The 18,801-nt window shown below is 36.8% G+C and overlaps 1 long non-coding RNA gene across 1 annotated transcript; it reads left to right on the top strand.

The window, feature by feature from the left end:
- Positions 1-2,255: 2,255 nt before the first annotated feature.
- On the top strand, positions 2,256-17,394 carry LOC109118465. The gene is made up of 3 exons (XR_002025795.1): positions 2,256-2,450; positions 4,341-4,425; positions 17,320-17,394. It is a non-coding gene; the product is annotated as an uncharacterized LOC109118465 (long non-coding RNA).
- The last annotated feature ends 1,407 nt before the right edge of the window (positions 17,395-18,801 follow it).

Here is an 18,801-nt window from a genome sequence, read left to right as displayed (position 1 = left end):
GAAGAGAGGAGAGAGAGAAGAGGAAGAAGGGGGGACAGAGAGAAAAGCAGAAAAAAAAAGAATGAAAATATGCATTCTTTGCCTCAGATCAATGTGTATTACTATGCCTTAGGACATGAGAACAACATAGCAAAATCAGACGTATGATTGAGGCAATGTACAATAACCATTTTAAAACAGGTTGGAATAATATAATCCTCGCCGATAGACTTTCTTCCCCCAAACTTGACCTGTATTTAAACTGTTTTTATATTGTAGCCTTTGTCAGGGACATAAACACAAAGAAAAGTAAAAACTGTAGGAACAACCAAGAAAGTCATACTACCATTCATCATTTATTAACCATCCAATCATTCATTCAGTACAAGTATTTATGGAATGCCACGCAGACTTGCCTGTGGGATGGATCTGCAGGGGACTGGCTCTGAGACTTCTCTTGGAAACCAAAATCCACAGATGTTCAAGTCCTTTATATAAAATAACACCAGCATATAACCTACACACATTGTCCCGTATACATTACATCACCTCTAGGTTACCTGTAATACTTAATAAAGAATAAATGTTATATAAATAGATGTTTCTCTGTATTGTTCAGGAAATGGTGACAAGGAAAAAAGTCTGCATATGCTCAGTACATTTTTCCGTCTTAAAATTTTCCATTCACAGTTACTTGAATGTGCTGATGTGAACCTGCAGATACAAAGGGCAGACAGTCCTCACACATCCCCAGCACCATGTGGGGTGATGTGATCTCAATGAACACCTCCTTCATCCTGGCATTTGCTCTTACCTCAATGTTTCAAATTGTCCTCTGGGATGGAAAAGACTCCAAGTTGGACAACTGGTTCTTCTGTATGCCAGCACCCTGGCCTTGAAATAAATAAACTAACTTCTCTACTCCTTCATTCTCTAACCCTTGAAAGAATAACTTCACAGGACACCAGCACACAAAATGTAACTGTGGGAGGCAATCATGAAAACAGCCCCAGCCATGGCCTTCCTGTCTTCACATCCTTAAGGAACTTCCTTCCTTCACATATAGGCCTAAAGCAGCCTCTTGCTTCTATCACTTCCTGGATTAGGTCATAAAGAAATTGTGATTTTTTTTTTCATTTTGCACACCTGAAGACAGCACTGTGCGACAAGGAAACGAAGAAGGCTAGCAGCCAGGGACACCTGAGAATAATACCTGCAGGAAGTGCTTCCTACAGGTGAATGAATGCGCAATAAAGTGGGTCCACCCCCGGAGAGACTACAGATGCAGACCTGACTGCAGACCTGGCTGCATGGAGCGTGAAGAACTGGAGCCAGTGACCCAGCCCATCACACCTGTACGCACTCGCTCAGTTCCATGTCGGACCAGTATCAGTGCTGCACGAAGGGCACTACTGCCGCTCAGAGATGCTTACATCATACTTTTCACCAGGGTACCTATGGATATAAGTTATATTAGTATACTTAGCTGAGAAAAAGAGTTTAAAAGTGTGTCATATAGTGTGGTAGATATCATTCAATAAAAATTTAGGGTAAAATAGGAAGTCAGAATTTTTGCTCTATATGTTTGTTGACAGGCATTTTTAGGAACTTAAAAATGAAAGACATTTTCCAGTGGATTGCTTTGGAACACTCTTTTTATGCTTATAATTAATTTTTCTAGAGACTTCTGTCTGATATCAATTCTCAGACTTTCTCTCCCATTGTGTCTTATGTGTGTCCTGTGTACCACTGATTCCTTCACATAATTTGTCAAAATTCTTTTTTTTGATGGTTACTTCAATTCTAGCTCTAGTAGTGACTGTTACCACTGACGACTTAGTTTTAGATGTATTAGATGAGAATGGATAAAAAACAGATTACTTTTACTCAAGACAAAGAAGTACTTAAAAGGATTTTTTTTAAAAACCCTATTTACTATTGTGGCAAATATTTTTAAAACCTTACATAGTATATTTTACAAAACACATTTACATTACTACATTAATTATCTATTGCTGTTTAACAAACCCTCCAAAGTTAGCCCAACCCCCTTCCTACTTCTTTTACTACATTTCAGTAATACTTTGAGGTTGTCTATTTAACTGGATGATGAATAATTCTACATAATAGTGTGTTACTGTGTAGTTCTTCCAATTGATACCAACCATATTGATAGCTTCAAATCAACCCTGGAGAGAGTATTTATACCACAAAAATAGGAACATACTACAAATTAAGGCTTTCTCTTTCTCCCATAAAGCCACTTAGGCCTCCCTCAGTATGAGAAATTCTCTTAGTCATCTCTGCCCTTTGGTCTGGAGCCCCAGAAGGAGTACACGTGAAGGAGACTTGCATTCCACCCAGTAAGAAGACAAACCCAGGCAGAACACAACAGGATGCGGACTACCAGCCAAGCACAGCCTACACTGGCCATTCCACATTCAACCAGCAGAAGATGATCTGAGAATAAGGTATTGGATAAGCTGAGTTATGAGAGTTTGTTATTAAATATCATTGAGGGAATAGCTGAGTGAAACTCATAGTAAGTTAATATTTAGTGAGCAGGCCTATCTGAAAAGGTATCAGACTGCCATTTAAGAAAAGAAAAAAATGAGAGCACGTAAAGGCCCTGAAAGTGAGAGGAAAACAACCAATCCCTGAGAGAGTCATAAAAATTCCATGCTCCAAATAGCATAGTGTCTTTTTAAAAAAAAAATTATATTTTTGCAATGCTGGAGATGGAACCCAGGGCTTTGTGCATGCTAAGGCAAGCACTGTATCACTGAGCTACATCCCCAGCCTCAGAATAATACTTTGGATAGCTTTACAAACAGATGGAGGTATCATCAGATAACATTAAGGACTAATTTTGGTGTTGAAGGATGACTTGCGAAGGGAAATCAACAAGAATTAATTTAGCCCTACCGTGCACTGGGCAAAATACCAGGCACTGTGGATTCAAAGTGAAAGAGAGACGCACAGTCAAGGTGCTAACAGACAAAGGAGAAACAGTTAAGTAGGTGAAAGGACAAGGGCGGGAGGAAGTCAGCAGGAGAGATCCAGCCCAGCTCCTGGGATTAGGGAATGCTTCCCAGGGGAGATGATTTCTGTACTAACAATACTCTAGTAGACACATCAGAAATAACTAAAGGCTAAAAAAAATTTTTTTAAATGTTTAAATATGCTGAAATTTAAAAAGAGAGAGTCTCTACATGGGAGCCAGGTAGATACATGATTAGACAAATGCATCCATGACAGCTTGGACCATTAACATTGTAAGGGGTTAGCCCATTTCTGCTCTCCCTGCATGAGGCAGAGGCTGTGACAAAAGTCACATTCATCTACCAAACCTCAGAGACACCCATACAACCTGGCCCAACACCGCAACCGTTCTCCCTTTTCATTGACACTTTATGCATTTACCTCTGAGACAACCTAGAGCACATACCAGTAGCAAAACTCAGATGTTTAGATTTGTTCACAAGTACTGTCTGCAAACAGTAAGATATCCAGGCCAGTTAATACAGCACTTGGGCCATGGCTTCCAGGAAACACTGCATCACAAAAGCTAAAATGCCTTGTGCTCCCAGCCATGGGAGAGGAGGCAGAAGTGTGGAGAATGCCATATTCTTTTTAAGTATACTTTTTTAAAATCCAAAGTATACCTCTATTACTCACACTTAAAATGGCATGCTCACTAAACTAAGCAATTCTAATTAGAAAAAAAGTGAAATTCCAAGGTTTAATTTGATTTTTGAAAATTTAAACAGCCCTAACTCATAATGGATGGTCCTAGTCATAAAACAGCAAGTCTTAGATTTTTGCTTCAAGAATTCTACAGGGTCTGACTACCCTGCAAATATATTAATTTAAAAAAAAAAAGACCTTCATTTCAGCCACACTGGTAAATCAAGCATACTAAAGTCATTCTACTGGATGACAATTCAAATATTGAAACACAGAAGGAAAATGGAATATTTGACAAGGCTTTCATTTAGAAACATCTCAGGATTCAGTTTAATCAAGCACCAATCTATTCTTCTGAGATTGTTTGCCTGCGATGAAATATTAAAATTAATAAGGCCGTTTTCTTTGGAGACTTGGGTAAAAAACTCAATGGAGATGCCACCAACAAGACAAAATAGTTTAAGGGAGAAAAAGTAACTTGAATTACCAACCCATTACTGCTTTTCTCTACTAGTATTAAATACACACTTAAGGTAGTTCCAGGATAAACCCAAAATATAAACTATAAAAGAGACAAAACACAGGTGCCCTGTTTTATTTTCCTGTTTCTACTGCACTTCAATCTTGAACATCCTCATATTTGATTCTTTTTCACCAAATATTTCTCTCCTCAGCTGCTTCCCTGACATGCCAAGTTAAACTTTCCCAGATCTTCTTGTACTAATCATAGCACAGTAAACTCTGGCAAAAATAACTGAGGTAAGTTTCCCTAAAATGACTGGTATCTATGGCAAACATGCAGATTCAAAATGAAGATTTTTTTTTTAATATTATAGCCAAAGTTACCACATTGCCACAAACCCTAAAATAGCATGGAAATACTGATGTCAATAACACACACACACACACACACACACACATGCAGGCCCGGCCGCGACTACATTAACCACACAAATGAAGTTAGTAATTTCCCTCAAGTTGTAGAACATCAATAATGTAAATGACTTATTGGATGTAATTAAAGAGCAGATTATAATTAGAGTTAGGTCTAATTCCCATCTTGCCCTCCACATTTCTAAAGTTCAACTAGAAAACCCAGACTTTTTGTTGAAGACAAAAAGGTAAAGGCATGAAAACTAAATGGTGAAGTGAATTCTGAAGAAGCAATTACACCCCACAAGCAGCAAAAGAGGCAGGCGCTGGCCAGGTGTTGAGAACACATAATTGGGCCTTCACTTCCTGTGCTGCGTTCAGGAAGCTTGGAATCACCACTCCCATGCCACAGGAACTTTGGTTGGTTATACAGACATAAAGTCTTCAATAATATGCAAACCATGTGGGCCACTGTTAGACTACATTACTCAGAACATTTTAAGTTCTCGATTTTGTTTTCCTTATATTAAAGATGATTCTAAAAATTTTGTAAATTACTTTATATAAAACATCAGATGGCAATTTCGATCTTCAGCATACCGTAAGTACATACTTAGCTTTTACTCTAATTTTTTTTCAACAGCCAATGTCATTTGGTAAAAGCAACTTCTTAAATACTTGAAAGTTAAAAACTAATTTTTAGATTTTGTGCTCAATGACACAGGCAGACACTGGGGAGTGGGAGAAGTAGTGAATCAGAGGCTGGAGTAACTATGTTGGAAAGGGCTCTTCCAACTTCCCATTTCTTTAAAAATGTGAAGACTTGTTATGAAGTATAAAATAGTTAAATGATGTCCCAATTAGTGATCAAGGGGTCAAAGTTTTGTAAAACATCCCAAGGTTTTCAGAAGAGAGTAGGACACTGATTATGAGCAGGCAGCTTAGGTGGCCAGCGATTTAGCAGGCAGAGGTCACTCAGAACTTTGTTTACAGAACTGACATTCAGAATCCCACCCTGGCTGTCTTAGGCTAGGTAAGTATGCGGAAATCCAATTGATGTTATATTACACTTCAAAGCAGAGATCTGATCTCCACATTTTAAATCAACAGGAATGACTTAAGACAAATAGCTAAGTAGCACACTTCATTTAAAGTTTAGTTTAAAAATCATCTGAATTTTCAATCACATTGATAACAAGCTTTTAAAAGTTAAGTCTTTAAACCTAGGCATTACAAAGAAATAGGATGCCAATTTTGAGTCAGACATTTGTTGTGACACTATGAGTAACTGCCATCAAGGGTAACTGCTTGAGCCTCCAGCACTCTTGAGTTATTAGGTCTACTCTTACAGTCGTAACTGGTTTCATAAAGAGCTTGACACATCTGATGTCATCCACTGAATCTGAGGAATGACTGAAACACGAATTAGAGTTAAATGGAAAATAAAGGGTACAATGATTTTCTGAGATTTGGTATTAAAATAAATTAATAAATTAACAGTATCTCTATGAATTTAGTTACTATATTATTCCTTATAACAATACCAGGTTGCATCACATTTACATTATACTACTTTGTTTTTATTATTCCTATATAAGCTAAAATGACAAGTAGCCACAGAATGTCACTTTTTTAAAGCTCTCATTTTAAGAATTTTTAGCACTGAGAGAATCTCCAGGCTTCAGCAAGATGTAAAGCATTAAGAGTCTATAATTGGCATTTAAAATATATGTGCTTATCACAATTCAATTTCTGATGTCTGTCTCTAACCAGTAACATCACTTCTCTAAAACCAATTCAAATAATTTATCACAAAATATTTTAAGTATATCATTTAATAATGATTAATGATCAAAAAGCTCTCTCTTCTAAATACACCTGATTTAATGCCAAAAAGAATTTATTGCATTTATCCACTACAGGATATAGAGAATAACTATGAAACATTGTTTCAGTTGTTAGCAAATGCCCTATAATTTCCTAAACTATCAATCTCAATTCCAGAACATTTTAACCTGTTATAATAAAATCAGAATAATAGCAAATGGGGCAAAAATACCACTATTTTAAGTATTCTATGAACAAAGAATATATTTCCCTTTAAAATGTTTTAAGACCAAAGATAGAAATATTTCAAATCTGGAAGGACCATCTTACTAGAGGAGGAGGAAAGGAGAACAGAAGTGTAATGGACTAGAATTTGAAGGGCAAAATAAAAGTGAAAATTCAAAGCAAAATTGTAAAGGTCACAAGATAATTCAAAGCTATTCAAAGTGGTTTTATAAAAGCACATAACTTTAGTCTTAATTTACCTTGACTTTTTTTAATGATAAAAAAGACAACTAAGCAAATACTATGACTAATTTCAAGATATTTAACTAGTTGGGAAGAGGGGGAAACCTATATTAAAGTCTCTCTTTTCATGTAGACATTTGCTAAATTAACTAAAGCATAAAAAACAGCTTCTCCAACTCATGTTCCACTAGTTAGGAATGGGCAACATATGTCCTTGAAAATACAACTGAAATAAATATGATATAACTGAACTGTGCAACACCACTACCACCTCCTCAAGGCAGCAGCTGTTTTGAACCATATTATTAAAACAACATTGGTTGGGACGTAGGTTTTACTCATCATTCTGAGAAGTTAATTGGAATAATTTTTTTCTCCATTTCATACTCTGAAAGAATTAAATTTAGGATGCTATATTTTAGATAATTGTCTATAAAATCAGTGCCTCTATTAAAAATGATATACAAAGAATAAAGAAAAATGACTTGATATACAGTTCCTCATCTCCGTGGGCCTCCATTTCATCTCTAAATGAAACATTGGATTTATAATGGTGTTAATCTTTCCTGGGCTGTGACACTTGGATGAAGATCTTTCCTCTTCCCCATCTTAGCTCCTTAAAAAATGGACACATGCTCAACACTTTCTATGTGATGATAGGGATTCAGAAAACTACAATGCCCCACTGTCTAAAGCCCATCCATTGACCCCACTTCTTAGTTAGTAATGGAAAACTTCTATAGAAAGTTCCCCTAATTCTAATATTCTGATACTGTCATCTGCCTACTATCCCTTGACAATTTACCTCCAAAAACAAAAGGTTGGGCCTGCAGGCACCATAGTCAGAATCTGGCTATGACAATGAATGAGTATATTTCAGAGAACTAAAATAAAAAAAAAGCCCTAAATGTGACCTCTTCTCCAATTCCAGTTTTTTAAAAAATGAACTACTCTGAATGTCCTCTCTGAAACAAAAAATTGTAACTTGCTAGAACTATGCCCTCAAGGTCATCTCTTCCAGATTCCTCTTTGGGAGGGGGTATGGTAAGGTCTGGATCCCAACTTCCTCGGACTTGACCTACTGCAGCCCTAAAAAGCCAGCCCAACTAGACAGAATGTCTCCATTCTAGAGGAGTAATAATTCTACAAGGTGTGGGCACCTCTATCGGGGAGTGTCAATCCATAAAGTGAGCTAAACCAATGACATTTCTCTCTCAATAATTTGAACTAAGAAACAAATGAGCTAGAATAAGACAGTGGGAATATATGACTGAATCTGACCTTGAGTGTAGGTACTGATTGCCACAACAAATCTGGTTGCAACAATTTTTATCCTTGGCTCTGCCTAAATGCCAACTTGCCAAAAAGCCAATAATCTCCTATTCTTCAAGTATAATCTTTGGAAAAATATGAATCTGCACCATAATCACTATTACATAGAGCTGTTTGCTATTTAAATAAGATTTATGATTTGAAAAGCTACTGATACTGTACATACATGTATCCAATAGAGATTTGATTGTTCTTTTAAATCTGACAAAAAAAGAGGGAAGAAAAACTAAGTCAAACTGAGCTTTTCCTCAACTACTAAAATACTGTAGGTACTAAAAAAAAAAAATTAAAGGAAAAAAAATTTGCAGATTAACACTTGTTGATATGAAGGATTCTAGAAGTCAGGACACAGTAACTCATGAAACCAACAATAAATATTACAGATCTTGATCAAAATTCATTTTTTACTTCTGAAAGCTATTTGGGTCACTTGAATATGAAAAAACCAAAAACATGCTTTTCTTTCCTTCAAAATTAATCCCTTAGAATTAGAAATATCAGCCATGATTTACAAATGTAAGTAGATCTCCCATTTGCATTTAAACTTAATCATAACTTAAACAGAAGGGATTCAGCTTAATTTTTCAGAGGTAGATTGAACTCAGAGGAATTAAGTTGTTTTAAGAAAAAACAAACAAACAAAAACACACAAACTCATTTTGACTAGCAAGCCAAGAGTCATGCCAAAGGGAATGAGAATTTTAAAAGTACAGCCTAAGGCCCGATGTGAAGGTGACAAACACAGGGTATACTGTACTCTGCACAATAATAAATGAATTACTGAAAACCACCTCTCATCAAAGCCCACTGAACATCCATTTTGTTTAGTTTCAATTTTAGATTCTCACTTTTTTAAAGTCCTCTTGCTACCTTGAACTTTACACATAACTGTAATGTTAAAAACCAATTTTATAAAAATAAACAAAAGATCTATGTGGGCATCATCTAATATACAGTCACAGACGATGGGTGCACAGCAAGAGCTTCAAAAGATAATCCCTCAATAATAAGAGAAGTTTCACACAGACTTCCTACAGCAGCACTCCTGGAAGTCCAAACAGTCTCTTCTTAGGAGAAAATATAACACAAGGAGCAAACGAAGACATATCAAGTGGACATTGCCTATCCTGAAACGGCCCTTTATATGTAATTCTATAATGTCAAATAGTGACTCAACCAAAAACCATTTCTGCCCTAGAATACAGATCTGAGCATATGTCAACCATATAGAGTTCATTTTTAAACAATGATTCATTCTACTGAAAGACAAATTAAATAACACATGTTCTGGAATCCATATTTACATGATTTATGTCTTATAAAACAACTGCTGAGTTTAGAGTAAGGGTGGGTACCTCTTCTTCCCAGTTTTCCAGCCACATGAACAGTAATAATTCAGAAACCATAATAAATAACACTCCAAGGTGTTATTAATGCCATCCCCATCTAAATTCCCAGCAGAAAACAGGTGCTGTAAGAGACAATGTGATACAAATCAGAAACAATATTTTACAAAATGTTCAGTCACTGATTTTGTCTGAATATTCCCAGAATTGAGAATTTTTGGGATGTGTAATAATGGGAAATAATATCACAATGATAAGTAATGATTATTAATAGGGCCAAGAATAAACCACTTTTAAACAAATGAAAAATTTGCATCTACACAAAGTAGCAAAGACGGTGATCTAGTTTCTGTCATCAATTTGCCATCATTCTAATATTTTCCATTCCTACCCACTTCGTTCACCCCTCTCCTAGACATCATTTCATTACATCACTAAGTTTCTGTATCTCTCTCTACAAGGTCACTGCTGTTTTAAAACGTAATAGTACCATTATCAAATGCAAAAAAAAATGAATAGTAATTCTTTTATACCAAGTATCCAGGCACTGTTCAATTTCCCCAGTTATATCAAAATATTTTTAATCTGAGCTAAAATAAAATAATGGCCATGTACTGCAAATGACTGATTAATTTTAAAGTCCTTCTAAATTTTGATTTGTACATCTGTGAGTACATGTCCTCATTCTTTGCAATGTAGTGACTGAAGGAACTGCACAGTCTGTCCTCTATACCGTTTTCTATAGTTCACATGTTGCTGACTGAAACCCAACAGCAGTTAGATCCAGACACCTGAACAGTCAGGTAATTTTTTTGTTTTTGTTTTTGTTTAACTAGAGAAATCCTAACTGGTGTTGTCTACTTCTATCAAGAGGTACACATTATGTCTGGTTGTCTCTTCATGGTATTAGTAGCCATTAATAATCACTGTGTGCATTCTTTTTTATGAAATGATAATATTCTAAATCTATCATTTCATTTGTTAGAATATTCTTATAAAGAAAAACTTCCCTTCGATTATTTTATCATACTGAGGTGCAATTTCAACTAGAAAGGCAGAATAAATTATTCCTTTTTTCTGTTTTTCACTTTCAAAGTAACAAGTTGATTTTTTGTCATCTTTTGGGTTACAATAAGGATCTCTTATAAATTTTGAAGTCATAGGCTTAAATATACTCAATATATTTTAACTCACTGTGGGTGTTATTCTTATTGACCCTCAAACTATCACATCTATAGCAGTGTGAGATTCCTGAGTCCTTTTGATACAAGCTCACCTAGTCTTTGATAGCTTCCTTGGCTTCTGGTATGACAAGCTGTTTCTGATTCATGCTTTTTATTTCCATCTCAGACCAGGAATCAGCCATGTCTCCCAGGAACCCTAGCTCCTTCCACTGAGAAACAGTACACAGAAACTACAATTTTTTCACTAGGGATTACTACTAGTTTATCATTACTTCTAGACATTATAGTGGAAAAGCAAACAAATCTTAAAAGTAGATCATCTGTGAATGGTATATCTGATAAGACATTAATATCCAAAATATATGAGTAAAACATAACTCATAATTTAATAATGGCAAAGGGGACACTTCTCAAAAGAAGAAATTCTAAGGCAAATGGATACATGAAAAGGTGCTCAACATCTCTAATCACTAGGGAAATGCAAATCAGAACCACAATGAGATTTCACCTTAGAACTCTTAGGATGGCTATTATCAAACAAGACCCAAGTGGTGGTGGGGTGTAGAGAAAAGGGAACCTTCGTATACTCCTGGTAGCAATGTGACTTAGTACCATCATGATGGAAAATGGCACAGAAGTTCCTCATAAGACTAGGAAAAGGGCTACCATATGATCCAATAATCTTATTACTGGACGTATATCCAAAGGAAATGAAATTAACACTCCACAGAGATATTTACATTCCCAAGTTTCCTGCGGCACTATGCACAACAGCCAAGATAGGGAAACAACCTACTTGCCAATTATTGGATGATTGGATAAAGAAATTATAAAGATTATACATATATATGTCCACTATATTATATATTCATAGAGACTGACAATGGAATATTATCTAGAGATCCTGCCATTTGAGACAATATGGATGAGCCAGGAGGATATTATAAAATATGCCAGACAGAGAATGAACAAATTCTGAATGATTTATTTTACATATGGACTTATAATAATGTATCATCCTCTCTACAAAAGGAATTGTATAGAAAAAGGGGAGTAGAACTGGATGGGGTAAATAGAGAGACGTTGGTCAAAAGGTACAAAGCAGCAGTTACAGAAGATGAATAAATCTAGATAGCAAACAAAGCGTAAGGATTATAGTTAATAACACTGCACACTGGAAATCTGCTGAGAGTTGCACAGTTCAAATATGTGCAATATTTCTTTAAAATCAAGACTTCAAAATGATAATATGGATTTAAATTCAAGACCACAGGATTCTTACTTAGCTTTCATTACTCTTACATCTTTATCTCTATTAGCATGCCAGAAATCCGTTTTGAATGGCACCAAAATTGTTACTCATTTGCTTCAACCCATATGCACACGTAGTGTCAGGATAATGAAACCAACACTACCCAACAGTATGACTGCTAACATCATTTGAAACTTTTGGGGGCAATTTTTTTGTCCTTTGGGATTTATAGCAAAAATATTATGGTTAAAGTCATTTGATACAGTTCCAATCAACATGGTTATGCTGTCTCATGGCTTCTGTTTTGTGCATTTGTTTCACTTTCTTTTTAATGTTAAAGAATCTTATTGTCTTAATTTTGAAGAATTTTATCTTAATTTGCTTTGCAATTGTGTAAACTTCTAAAGTCAAGTCTATAAAACAAGGTATTTGTCTTCTCCACTTTCTCTTTTCCAACTGACTTTTTTCAGCTTTCTATTTTTTCTTTCATTTTTAACGTAAGCTGCCTCTCCAGATCTGACATTTAACTATGCCCTCCTTGAAATACTTTCTTCTCTTGGTTCTCAGGATATTATTCCCCCCCAGTTTTCCTAAACTCTGACTTTTCCTTCTTACTCTCGTAATTGCTCCCTTCTCCCAAAGTGCTCCCAATCAGAGCTCCTAGGGCTCAAACCAGGAGCCCTTCTCTCCACAAGTCATCCGTTCCCAAGTCATTGAACATCTGCATCTGATTGACTACAACATTGTACTTCCAGCTCAAAACTACCATGAGCTCTAGATTCAAGAACCCAGTGATCCAGAAATTTTGGTGATCTAATAAACATTCCAAACTTAACCAAAGCTAAGCAGAGAACCCTGACCCATTATCGTCCTCCCAAAAGTGTCCCTTCTTGTCTCCCACAACTCAATAAATGGCACCCAATGACTCAACCCCAAAACCCAAGCACTGTCCTTGATTTCTATCTCTGCTTTATATTCTGTACCTAATCATGTTGTCAGTAGGCCCTGTTTTTTCCACTTTCAGGCCCCTGATCTCCACCTCTTGTGCTACTCCTAATCCCTAGGCTACCTAAATGGAGTTGTCACCAGCCTCTCTACCTGATTCCCATCCAGCATCCACTGTGGTCCTTTTAAGGACTAACTGGAACTTACCACCCTAAAGCTAAAAATCTACCAGTGCCTTTATTTTGTACAATGAATAAATTCCAAAGTCCCTTACAAAGTCCTGAGTGATCTGCCCCACCTCCCTCTCTGGCTTTCATTAATTCTCCTAATTCCCTGCTTTCTACACTGAACAACAGTGATTGCCTCAGTCCTTAATGTACCAAGCTCTTCCTTCTGCTCTACAACCTCGATCTCATGGTTCCCTTACCCTGTGAACTCTGTACTACATTCATCTCCCATCTTTTCATATTGCTCCTTCAACTTGTAGGCCTTGGCTTTAATATCTCTCCCTGAAAACCCTAACTCAACAATCCATCTCCATCACTTGGACTTATAAGTAACTATTTATCATCCACCATACTCACTTCTCTTGGAGAGTGGCCCTGTGTCCTAGTTCCCACAATGAGTAGCAAAATACACTGTTCATAGTGCACAACTCAATGAATGGGCATTTCATGAATCAATTCCATCCTCCCAGCACTATATTCTCTAGTGACTTCTGGCTTATTTGACAACTGATCATTTTGAGTCCTTCTACTATTTCTATAAAGACTAGAAATACCCAGCCCAACCCCTGGTATTACTTCATTGTAGTATTTACCAAAAAGTTCCTAAAACAAGTGACTATTCCATTTTTAAAAGGACCTTGTAGTATATGGATTCCCACACAAATCAGACAGAATTCAGGGAGCCTTAAACTGCGATAAGAAAACTACATTTTTATTTTCATCAACCCCTCAAACAGCATTTCCATTCACTAGAAAGGGAGGCTGCAAGTACAATACCTGTGACTTTGCTGCCAACAGAGATATTCTGATGTGTTCGTATCACATTATAATTTAGATGTCTGAAAATATCATTCACCCTCATTATTACTCAGAAATCACAGCCATTATTAGATCTGCTGCTAGGTCTTATCAGATGATGCTTTAATAAAGAAGCTAATCATTTTATATGTCACAAACATATTTTGATAGCTATATTTTACAAAGTAAGTTAGGAAGCATTCCCTTTTCATTAATTTTTTGGAAGAATATGAAAATTGTTATTAGGCCTTCTTTAAATGGGAGAATTCAGTAGTGAAGCTACCATACTAAAGGAAGTAATTGTGTTTCAGTACAACTGCTTTCCTTCATAATCCCTAGGTTCCATTTTCTTGTGTTTCCAATTCTTCCTGGTGCCATATACTAGTGGTAAAATGAGGGGGTGAGAGGTAGAAGTGACCCATGGTAGGTAGATGAGGTCTATCAAGGCCTTGCTTAGAACTGCCAGTACAGGGAGATATTCTCCAGGTGCTGCAGGTTTGTTCTTGTTTTGTGGTATTAGGGATTGAACCCAGGGGCACTCTACCACTGAGCTGCAGCTTCAGCCCTTTTTTATTTTGAGATAAGTTCCCATTAACATGTCGAGCAGGACCCAAAGTTGAAATATCCCTCAGTCAGCCTCCAAAGTGCTGGGATTATAGGCATGCACAGCCATAAGTGCTACTGACATCAGTTTCAATACTGGCCTTCTATTCTCATATACAGGCCCCATTCTAATTTTGCCTGTAACCAGCTGCTATCACTCTCATTACTCCTTCCTGTCAATGCTACTGTGGTAGATGTCCCAGATTGTCAAAGAAGATCATGACATAGAGAGGTTTTGGAACCTGAGTGGAACCTTCCACACAGAATGGGAGAACAGAGAGCACCTGAGGATTTTTCTTTTCCTTTCTTTCTTTCTTTCTTTGGTTTTTTGAGACAGGGTCTTGCTATGTTCAAGGCTGGCCTTGAACTCACAGTGATCCTCCTGCCTCAGCCTCCTGATTACAGGAGAGTGCCACCACAGCCAGCAGAGGATTTCTAATAAGGATTGGTCAGCTAATTTTAACTGGAAATGCCTTGACATAGAAACAAAATACATAAAAACTTAATAAAACAAAGGAATAAATTTTTACCTAACATGATATATCAGAAACACAAAATTTTTAAATAAGATAAAACAAAACTTTCAAGCTACAATAAAATGGAAAATTTCCCCCATGACTTTGAAGAGATCAATACTCTAAAAATATACAGGCTCATACAAATCAATAAGACAAAGACTAAGATTGTCTAACAGAAAAATGTGCAAGGACATTAGCAAGTTAGAGAAAATGAACTGTCCAGAAACATAGGATGGTTTCAATTTCACTATTCAAATAACTGCAAACTGAAACAACAGGATTTTCATTACTAATTGTAATGATTACACATTTTCATTCTTATCATTTAATCATCTATCAGACAAATACAAGCAAAAGTATAAAAATACTAACATATACTTATGTTACTTCTATAAAGGAAAATTTGGCAATGTTATACATCTTAAATATTGCTGAGACTCTCTGTCTAGCAATTCAACTTCTAGGAATTTATCCTTAAAGGAGGATTAAATAAGTGTACAAAGACTTGTGTGGAAGTACAAAGAAATCATACAAACTGCAACTTGAAAAAAATGAATGGAAATAAACCTATGTTCAATAGGAAATTAAATTTGGTATATCCATATAATATGAAATCACTCTTAAAAAGTCCCAGTTTTTTTCATGTGGAAAAATACTTAAAATAGATGATGTGTTGGGGGAACTAGACTACTAAATCATATGACTTTTATGAAGCACATCTTGGTTTTATAAGAGGTACATGCATATACACAAAACCTACGAAGCTACCAACATGTCTACAGTGACACAGATACAAATGATGATTATTTTTTTTTAATTTTCTGGAATATTAACAATAAGGACATTACTTTTATAATAAGAAGCATTTACCTTTTAGAAAAAGTAATTTCTGTTTAAAATGTTCTAGGACAGGGCTGGGACGTAGTTCAGTGGCAGAGCACTTGCCCAGAATGTGTGAGTCCCTGGACTTAATCCACAGCATGGTAGGGAGGAGGAGGTGGGGGGAGAAAGGAAAGAAAGGAGGAAAGGAATAAGGGAGGCAGGAAAAAATTCTAGGACATAGAAAAAAGACTGACGATCTTTTCTTAAGCAAGATGATCTCTCATAACAACCTCAGCCCTTACACCACGACTCCCACCCCACCCCCCAAGCTGTGCCTCAGCTCTGTTCCAGGACCTGGTAGAGGTGGCATGACATTCTCTTTAGTGTATATCCAGGCCACGTGTACCACACTAAATACAGTATACAACACAGGAAAGCTATACTTCAGGTATTATTAGTAGCTATAATCTCAATGTTATTATCACCAAAGATTTTTCAAAAGTTAAGCTTTGGTTTCATGACCTGCAGGATATGAAACCCAATCCCTCCCCCTCCCTCCCCCCTCCCCCTCCCTCTCCCTCTCTTCTGCATCTACATTAGGCCAAATCAGCAGAGAAGCAGTTCTGGCTTTAGGTCTTATTGTCCCAACCACCACCACTACCCTACACAAGTACTGACAATCCCCTACAGATTCACTTTTATTAAATTTGTTTCCTTGAATCTCACCAGCCTATATTACAGACATGGTAATAAATGTACCTATGAAGCTCATCACTGTGTCTACTGTAAGTGCTAGAACTATGTTGCCATCTCTCAAAATTATACCTGGAAGAAATGCCTTCTCAAGGTTAGCATCCAGAAGCCTGTAATGCTTTCTCCAATTAAAAAAAAATGTTATATAATTTTTAAAACTTTTGGTAGGAGGGCCGGGGATTTAGTTCAGTGGCCTGCCTTGCAAGAGCAAGGGCCCGAGTTCAATCCCCGGTACCAAAAAACAACAACTTTTGGTAGGTGCATAGACATGCATACCCTAAGAAGCTGATGAAAGGAGTTTCTCTTCTTTCTCTATGCACGTACTAGTTCAGACACATCACTCCTGCCTCCAGCTAAAGATTCCCCATCTTCTGGGTCCATTATCCCCCTCTCATGTCTGCCTTCCACATGGGCTGCTAGAAAGTTTGGCTTCCAATTTTATGTTCGCTTTCGACAAATACACTGTTCCTTTTGATACGGATATTGCAAATTACATATCTAGTTGCCAATCATATTCCTGTATTAATTTCTACCTTAAACTTTTAATTTGTTGCTTTATTGAAGTTCACGTATCTTGGAAAAGGGAAATTTTTTGCAACAAAGGTAGAAAGGCAAGTATAAATAGTAAAACATGGTGTTAATTCTAAATTTAGTATGATAGTTATTGGTATAGCTAACCAAGTATTTCTGGTTCTCTCTTTCTAGGAACATAACAGAATTTCCCAGAATAAGCAAGAAATTCTACCAAATGCATAGCAACAAAAGTGTCATTTCCAAGCCCTGCACATATAACTGCTGATGGAAACATGCTAGAAGTTTCCTTTATTCTCCGGCCTAGTTGTATATGGGGGCCCAAGGGAAGTCTGGGTACCTTCTTACCCTGGGACCAACAGGCAGCATAATGCTGCCTTAACTTATCAGGACTTAGTGCTGTTTGTGACTAATTAGTCTTCCTGGATTGATGTATCTGATGTACCAAAAAGAAAAGCTATCGACTTCAACCATATCCATAGCTTTTCAAAGATAATCAAGGTAAGCACCCCTAATTAGAAATTCCTGGAATCAGAAATGTCTCATATTTCAGAGTTTGTGTTTACATTTTGGAATATTTGTATACTTTACCAGTTGAACATCTCTAATCCCCAAATCTAAAATGTCCTAAAATAAAAAAGATTTTGAATTTCATACTCAGCACTCCAAGCTTCAGATTTTGGAGCATCTGGGATTTTGAATTTGCAGTGAGGGATGTTCCATTTGTACTAGAGGGACAAGGACTGCATTATAGAGGCAGGTCAGAATTTTCAGTGAGTCTGGTCACATCCGGAACAATAACTGAGCAGGAGCACCAGTGTTCTGCTGAAAACCACCATCCAAGGATAAGGAAGCAGAGAGGCTCACACTGGATTTCACAGTTGTGGGCCTAATGGGCTGTGGTGGGTCCCTAGAGGAAGGCCCTTCCTTCAGGGACTGATATCTAAGGGACTGCAATGAGGAGAGTGCAACTCCCATTGTCTGTTGCTATGAATCAGAAGACAGTGCATCTTTCAACACATGTGGAGTGGCTATGAAGATTGTTTTCTCCCTCCTGGGTGTTGTAAAGGGCAGTTCACACAAACGTGGGCGTTTTGTTTTGTTTTGTTTTACAGAGGAAGAAATTAGGAAGAAAGACACAAATTTAAAAAGAAACAATGAGGCCAAGAGCAATTTTAATTTTTTCAAAAATAAAAACAAAAATTGAAGTTCTAGGCAAATACAACCAGACCAGAAATGAGGCTCTTTCAGGAGGGCTGTAGACTGCAGGTATAAAATGAGATCTGTTAATGAAAAAGGAGGTTCCTAGGAAACAGCAGGTAACTCTAGAACAACAAGATCCTCAGAACTGAGCAGGGCAAGAGTGCTCCCCTGCGCCCTCATAATGAGGCAAAGGTAACAAGATCCTGGTATAAATGAAGGGTTTTCTCTGGAGTGAGCCACCCTGTAAGCTGCTAGCCTCAGCCCGGCCACATGTACCATCCAAAGTCTAACAGACTAACACCAGCCAGCAATGGGTTTTAGAATATAAAAGGAATTGAGAGGATACACATCCATTTTGTAAAATTTTAAAACAAAGACAGGCAATCTGCTTGGAAAACAAACTAACTGAGGCCCCAGTAAACAGTTTAGGAAAGTCCTTGAATTTTATGAAAC

The sequence above is a fragment of the Fukomys damarensis genome, unplaced genomic scaffold (assembly GCF_012274545.1).
Source record: "Fukomys damarensis isolate Sample0158 unplaced genomic scaffold, DMR_v1.0_HiC HiC_scaffold_1, whole genome shotgun sequence".
Lineage (NCBI taxonomy): Eukaryota > Metazoa > Chordata > Mammalia > Rodentia > Bathyergidae > Fukomys > Fukomys damarensis.
The sequence above is the reverse complement of the archived record's forward strand: the minus strand, read 5'-3'. Positions and strand labels throughout refer to the sequence as shown.